This window comes from Heterocephalus glaber, unplaced genomic scaffold, assembly GCF_053883595.1.
Source record: "Heterocephalus glaber isolate CG9 unplaced genomic scaffold, H.glaber_assembly_v1.0 deba00000676, whole genome shotgun sequence".
NCBI lineage: Eukaryota > Metazoa > Chordata > Mammalia > Rodentia > Bathyergidae > Heterocephalus > Heterocephalus glaber.
Window position 1 is genome coordinate 17,021,725 of NW_028258156.1, and position 7,711 is coordinate 17,029,435.

General features: G+C 46.0%; 1 protein-coding gene across 2 annotated transcripts in view; it reads right to left on the reverse strand.

Annotated features, from left to right (window-relative positions):
- The window catches only part of Ifrd1 (interferon related developmental regulator 1), a 50,143-nt gene extending 42,728 nt beyond the window's left edge, over positions 1-7,415 (reverse strand). Inside the window, exon 1 of one of the 2 annotated variants that reach the window (XM_013070302.3) lies at positions 7,361-7,415. The gene's annotated coding sequence lies outside the window, so the exon portion shown is untranslated. Of the gene's footprint in view, positions 1-7,103 lie in introns of both variants that reach the window. The other variant, XM_004839625.4, reaches the window with a different exon arrangement.
- Between the last annotated feature and the right edge of the window lie 296 nt (positions 7,416-7,711).

Sequence of the window (7,711 nt, forward strand, 5' to 3'; positions counted from 1 at the left end):
ACAGACAGGAGGGCAGACACCAGAGGTGCTGCTGGAGTCTGCTTCATCGAATGGAGGGAGCACAGGACTGTTAGGCTAAAGCCTCCATTTGAATTTTATTGACATACATTTATATTCTGAGATCAATAAATCTTAATACAAAATACATAATATGACATATGGTTAAACAATGTTATGTCTTCATTTAACAATCTTTAGGTGAAAAGCTCTAAGCAGGAACCTCCTGGCATAGCCCTGGGCTCGCTCGGCTCCCTTCATGTCCTCTTAATGGAAGCAGATTTCTGGCCACCACAGGGAATGCAGGACACTGGTAGGAACAGCAACACAGCTTGAAAACAATGAGCAGAAAATGTCCTGAGATCAAGGACACAAGACAAGAAGAAGGTGGGAGGGAGGGGAAAAGAAGGGTGAGAGAAGAAAAAGGAAGAAAGGAAAGAAATAACAAGCTAGCAAGTTCTATCCACCTCAAGGATTAATTCTGTCCCACACTGGGCTGAAGGCGCTCAGGAGTGGTCCCTCCTCACTCTGGGCAGCATCTGTGTCGATTAGACGGGAACATGATGCTCACCTACATGAAGGAGCATGCTGGGAGAATCCTCTACTTCAGGCACTGTGCTACATGAGCGACCAGGGCTGCTGGGGGCAAGAGGAGGAATTGAACTGCAAGCAGGTGATGTGTATCTTTGATCTCCTCCTGGCTCCCTTTATGTCAAATACCTTCTAATCTGCCCCCTCTCACTTCGCCCACCCAAATGGAACAGAGACAGAAAGTGAATGGAAGGTGGCTAGGAGTGAAGTGAATGGGAAAGATAGGGAATCAGCCCCAGTCCCGGATGGGGTTCGTCCGTGTGTACTGTGGGTAGACCAGATATTCACACTTCTCCATTCTCTAGTTTCCCAAGGCCAACAAAGATCAATCACCACGTGTGAATGAAAGGAAGCTTAGCATTTTACCAAGTTCTCCATCCTGTGCACTTCTGAAAAGCCTCAGGGAATGCAGAAGCCGCCACTGCTGTCCCCTGAGGTAACAGCATGGAACCTGACTGCTGTCCACGTCTTCACCCTTGTTGTCCCATAGTCCCCTGCCCCAAGTGACTGCCGGCCTCCCTTTCTGCTTTACTCCAACCCCCAACACACACCCATCCCTGCATTGCCGGGAGCACTACAAACATCCAAAGGCTTGAGGTAACCGATGAGAATGAGAATGTAGACAGGGAAAACAGTACTGTCCCAAAAATGACTTGGATTCCCAGTTTCCTCACCTGTCCCTGGCTGCACCTGTTTGCCGTTGCTTTGGTCTTTTGTTTTTGTTTTTGCTTTTTGCTGTCCTTGTGGAATGTTGTCCTTTAGTATGTAATAACGATGGGCAGCCCCAAGTGCTTTTATCGGAAAGGAGCCGCTGGGTCTGGGCAGGTGCTGTCAGCCACACTGCACATTTGACTTCTATCTGCCAACATGTTACAGATGTGGGAAAACTGAGGCAATACAGGGAAGGGGCCTGAGAAAGATCTGGTGTGGAACAGCAAGCAGCACTGTGTACTGAGGCTCAGAAGTGCATTCTAAGAGTAACCATCTAACTTCATTTTATTTCTATAACCGCTTTCTCATAATAGGTAAACCTCTTAGTAGAAAAACTGAAGTTCTACCAGTGGAAAATTAGAGTCAGCTGCAATTTTTGTAACATGAGGTGCACAGCGTGTTCTTTTTTAGAAAGATGCTGGCCCTGCCTTATCTCTAAAGCAAGAAGAATGTGGTGGGACTGCCTCCTTTATTGAAATCGCTGAGGTAATAAATCGATGTTATAAGTCCCATGTTAGTGTGTGTGGTGAGAATCTGTTGAAAGAGATGGGACATTATGGGGGAAAAAGCTGGAAAGTGAAATTACATTTTTTCATACATGGAGTAGCAGCTGCTCAGATAACAGAAAAATTCTCAGGAGTCATTAATCAGGTAACAATACAGTGAACAACAATGAGGACAGTGAGACAGCTTTCAGATGACAGAACAGCATGGCTGGGCCAGCCCGGCGGCTGCAGATGAAACATGTAATATTCCAGATATGGCAGCTATCGAATAACAAACGTTCAAAGATTTATATCCTGAAATGCAAATTGTCTCTGACTCAACATTGGGAAAAACAGACTTTTAAATTGTGATCACTCGCTAAACGTGCCCCGTGGTCACAATCAGGAGGGAGGGTTGCTGAAAGCCGGGTGGTTTCTGTAGGTGTGAGACATCACAAACAGCCGTCACCACTGGATTCTACCTTTCAAATAAGACAGGTCTTTAAAGCTAGAAAAGCCACATTGCTATGAAGGCAAACCAAGAAAGCGTGTGGCAAACCATAAAATTCAGCCAAATAATCTTAACTAAAGCAGCTCCATTACTATACAGATCTTTAATAGGGATCACAGACTTTAAACCCTTGTAAACGGCTCTTTGATAGACAGGTTAAAAGAACTGTAAACAATTGTTAGGAGATTGACTTTAAAGAGAAGAGGTAAAGAGCAACCTCCAGGTGAACCTGTCAAGTAGATAAAGGTGTGGATGGACACGATGACAGTAGATTTAAGGAGAGGACAGACTTGAGGCCAACTGTTCTTTAGAAAGACTGACCTCGTAATGGCAAGGAGGAACAGAATGATAGGTCTTCCACTACCTCAGCAGCTATTATGTATAGTAGCTGCCCTCTTCCTATCGTGCCTTGCCCCCTCCCCTGTGTGACATCATGCCAAGATGGTTGCTCCCACCAAAGAACAAGCCCTTCTTCCCAGCATGCCCCTGTTCCCGCCTAGAGAGTAACCTAATACTCGCTCACCTCCTACCACCTAGTGACATCACCAGCTCCTCCATTCCCTAGTCACTACCTCACTCAACCCCGCCTCAGCCCCTACAAACCCCACCCCAGTCTCTATAAAAGACTCTCCCTGCCCCGGCCATATTGCTTTTGTCTCTCCTTTGTTGAGAGACAGCCCGGCAGATCTGTTCCCCTAATAAAGGCTTGTTGTGGCCTGGTCTGGTCTTGGTCTTCAGCCCTTTTACCTGACACAGAACGGGAATGGGCAAGAGCAGATGCAGGTGCTGTGTCTGCAGCTCACACCAGCTTAAAGTGGGTGTGCACCCTTGTTAGGAAAAAATACAGACGTTAGAAGGCAATGCTGTTAGGGCCCCTCACAGAGCCCTGCCCTGGGCCCTTCAAGGAAGCTGCCTGCAGGTTACAGCTCTTCACCTTCACAGGCAATGGCCTCCCAAAAGGAGTGTTGTGGCAGAAGCCACTAACACAGTGGCCCTGGCTGTCCAGCCTCCCATGCTAGAACCCCAGCAATCACCTTCCTCTTGCTTCCTCTTCAGTCACTGTGTCACACCCACTTCATTTCCTAAACATTTCTCAAACTCATTTCCGTCTTTATTATTAGAGCCACTATCTAAGAGCAGCCACCTCAAATAGGTTATCACTCCCACAAGTAGTCTCCCAAGTGGCTCCCTGTTTCCACCCTGCTGACCCCTCAGAAAGCTGTCCTTCACCCAAGCACCCAGAGTACTCTGTAGATGGCACAAGACCTCTCAGCACCAGGCTTAGCCCTTTCCACGCATCAGTGCCACACTGCTTGCAGTTCTTTGCAAATACCTCGAAAGTTCTCAAGTCTAGGTTTTTGGTTCCTGGATGATCTCTTGGTTTAGAATCAACTTTCCTTTTCCCTCACCCCTTCTCCTTTATGCCTTCCCTTAAAGGCTCGCCTTCTCCTGGAAATCTTTGTAACACCCAGCCCTTCACACTGACCAGGCAGTCAGGTGTCTCCCTCTGTAGCCTCACGTGCAGAGCTCTATGGAGACACTCAGAACACTATATTAAAAGTCCTGGCCTGTATTTACCTTCCCTCTCCTCTCCAACTGTGAGCCCTTTGGAGACAGGAGCCACCCTGATTCATTCTTGTATCCCCAGCACTTAGCCGAACATAGGTCCTCACCAGGTATTTTTGAATGAATGTATGAATTAGTGACAGAGTATAGAGAGGCAAAAGAGCAGAGAATTTCGATCTGAGAAATGCCCAGGCTTACAGTAGGTTAAAAAAGGCAATAAGAGGATAATAAGAAAAGGCATTAAGAATAATAAGAAAAGTAGGAAGGTTGACAGGATTTTTTTGTTGTCATCTTTCTAGTTATCAGCAAGTAAGTTTCTGTACAAATTCCTATTACTTTCTAAATAAGACCCCAACATAGAATGATGGAAATACAGTATATGTTTCTTTCTTTCTCGTGTAAAGACTCAAAGGTGACCAGTCCAGGGCTCCAGGGACAGCACTGCAGGCCTCAACAAGCTGGCTGTGCCATCTGACACCCATTTGCAACACAGCTTCGGACAGGAGAGAAAGGCCCAACCTTCCCTAAGAGACACTTTTCGTTTTTCTTCTGTAGATGCCCCAAATGCCTCGTAGCCAGTTTGAGTCCATCAGTGCCCCACAGAGACATTTGCTTCAGCTGCAGCTGGCTTTGGACATGGGCCTATCCCAGAACACTCTACCCTGCAGCCTCTCCAGATGACTCCACCCCTCTGTAGCCCTCCTCAATTACAACCACAAGGGGCCCCTTCTCCGTCCATGAAGGAGCAGAAAGTCTGACACTGCACTCATATGAGCTACCTTTTTTCCTATATAAAAAAACCCCTTACAACCTGAGTACACTCAAGCTGTGTACTGTTTCTCCTTAAAGTTTCTTCCAGATGGTACATTTTTGCCTATTCATTATTTCTGTCTTGAATAGAGCATGTTGAGCTGGTATCCTAAGAGCTGGTAACCCCAAAAGTTGCAGGTGCCAAATGATGATCAGCACCAGAGAACAATGGAAAGTGACGGGGAATTCCCAGCAGCTGTCATCTCCAGTGGCCAGATGAGTTCCAGAGGCCTGCCAGTAGCTGCTACTCCAAGTGGCAAGGACAGCCACTAACACGAAACAATCTGATAGCCACTGGCATTCAAAGCTCAGCGTTGTTAACACTAAAAGAGCTGGTAGTTACTGGTGCTCAAAGCCCAGAGCTGTTAACACTACAAGTTGTGCAAGAATCCTTCTAAAAACATCTCAGAAGCCTATGCAGGGACCCCCACACACACACCAAATCTGCCCAAAGAAGAGGGTAGACAGCATGAGGGTTGTCAGCAGGCTCAAGAACCAGCCCATGTCTGATTTCTATCTTACATGAAGCTAAGAATCCACACCAGCTGGTGACACTTCCAAGCAGCAGTGAGAACCAAAGAGGAAGAACAGAACAAGTTGTCAGCATTAGGGAACTCTGAAGTTGTTCCTGGCCAGATGCCCATACCTAGCCGTGAGGGAGGCAGTCTCTAGTTGAGCATCCATATGCCCAGCGAACATGTGGAAGAGTTTTGTTTTGTTTTTTTTGGTACCGGGGATTAAACTCGGGACCTTGTGCTTTCGAGGCAGGCGCCAGAACCACTGAGCTAAATCCCCAGCCTGCGTGGAAGAGTTTTATCCATGAAAGGAAGAAGAGAGAGGACTACCAGGGACAACTAGTGGTCTGATGTAAAGTGTTTCATTTCTACAATAGAGAGACAGAACATTTTAGTAAAATAGTAGCAGAAGAAGCCAGATTTCAAGGGAATTAAAAGTTATTGGGCAACAAACAAATAGAGATTAAAACTACAGCCCATTTATTCAAGTTTAACAGTAAAATAGAAGACTAGAAATATGATGGCAACTTAAAAGAACGACAGTTACAGAAGTTTTTTGTTATGTTTTTCCTTCTGTCATGATTTTTTTTTTTTTTTTTGGTACTAAGGATCAAACTCGGGACCTTGCACTTGCAAGGCAGGGGCCGGAACCACTGAGCTAAATTCCCGGCCCTGTTTTGTTTTTCCTGAAGGGGAAATACCTGAGCTTATTTGAAGATGTCAGAGGAAAGCAAGATTAAAAATGTCAGAGGCCTAAACCTGGAGATTTTTCCCTTGCTAAGTCAAGAAGGTGCTTTTCTTGTGCAGTTGGAAGGAAGGAGCATAGTACAGTATGGAGACACTGACAGAAGGCAGAGGAAGTGAGACCGGGAAGTTTATCATACCCACCAGCTCTGCAGGTTTGCCCACTATGGAGCCCCAAGCTCCAAACTTTCCCATTCCTAAGCCTACCACAGGAAAAAATAAAAGTCACAAAATTTACCTATGAATCATCCCCCCAAATTACCTGTGAACCATTTCTCCCTATCTCTAATCATCAAAGTCAGTGAATCAGCTAGACAAGAAAAAGTGTCCAAAAAAGTACACAAGGAAGAGAGACACCCTGTCCCCTCCCATCTCTTTCATTTATTTACATATTCTTGGGCCGGGGATTTAGCTCAGTGGTTCCGCCACCTGCCTCAAAAGCACAAGGACCCAAGCTCGATCTCCAGTACCAAAAAAAAAAAAAAGAAATCAACAAAATAAAAGCGTATTTACATATTCTTCATTCAGTACATAAATAGAGATCACCTTCTATGTTCTCACAGCTAAGATTCTACAAGCAAACAAGACAAAGCCCTTGCCTTCAGAGAGTCTGATTTAAAATGTACACAGTGTGTATACTTCAGCAAGAGCCTTCAGAAGATAATGCCCAGCTTCTGCTGCCTTACCCCGGCGCTTGAGACTGAGAATTTCAGGGAGAATGGGTGATGGGGTACACAGGGTGAAGGCCACCGCTCCACTCACACTAGATATACTCCCGTCCCCTGGGGGCCAGAAGAATCCAGATTCAACCCATAAACCCATGGATCACATACATGGAAAATGGAGATAACAAAATGTCCCACTTGAAGAGATGTTAGGAAGGTCAGTAATCCTCTAAGAAGCACCTCACCTACTTGCGCAGGGCCAGTGATCTTAGCTGCCTTGATTTTCTATGAACAACTTACGCTGCCCTCTCTCTAATCTCTCCTCTTCATCACCTTTTTGGCCCACTGTTTGCTTTCAATTCTCTCCACATACTCTTGTTTATGATCACTAGTGAGCATAGGATAGGAGCACGGACTCTTAGGTCAAAAAGATTGAGTCTCCCCCTTGAGCAATTTTCACCTCTAAGCTTCCATATTCTCTTCTGCAAATGGAGACAGTAATCCTTACCTTGCGGTCAGCTTCTGAGAGTTACATAAGATGTCCTCATAAAGTTCTTCACACAATGTCAGGCGCCCAACGATCACCAATAAACGTTAATTATCATGAGACAATCCTATCAGATAGAGCATCTGGCATCAACCCAAAGCCTGACCAGTTCCAGATGTTGGCTCAAGTAAAAAAAAAAATCAAAAGTAGTAAAGGCACCTCAAACACTAGAATGAGTTCCACACACCCCTTCTGAGACAACCTTTTGCTTTACAGACCTAGAATGAACCAGGAGCCAGGAGGAGAACAGTTGCTGGCGCCTCAGTCAGCCTTGGTAGGGCCTCTTGGGGTTGGCCTTCATAATAATAGGAAGTGCTGAGTCACTCTGTCCAGGGTAGGGTGGAGTGAGGCGGGACTGAAACCCTCCTTGCTGCCATCTCCCAGAGACCATTCCAGGGCCTGCTGCCTCCCTCTGGTCTCCTGACCCACTTAGAGCTGACTTTCTCTTTGTCTCAATCCTCTTTCTGCTCTCCTCTCTCACTCACTGATCCAGCTGGTTATTTTCCCTCTCTGGGCAGGAGCCTCCTGATCTCAGTTCTTGAGGCAGAGCTAGAAGGGTAGGTACTCTC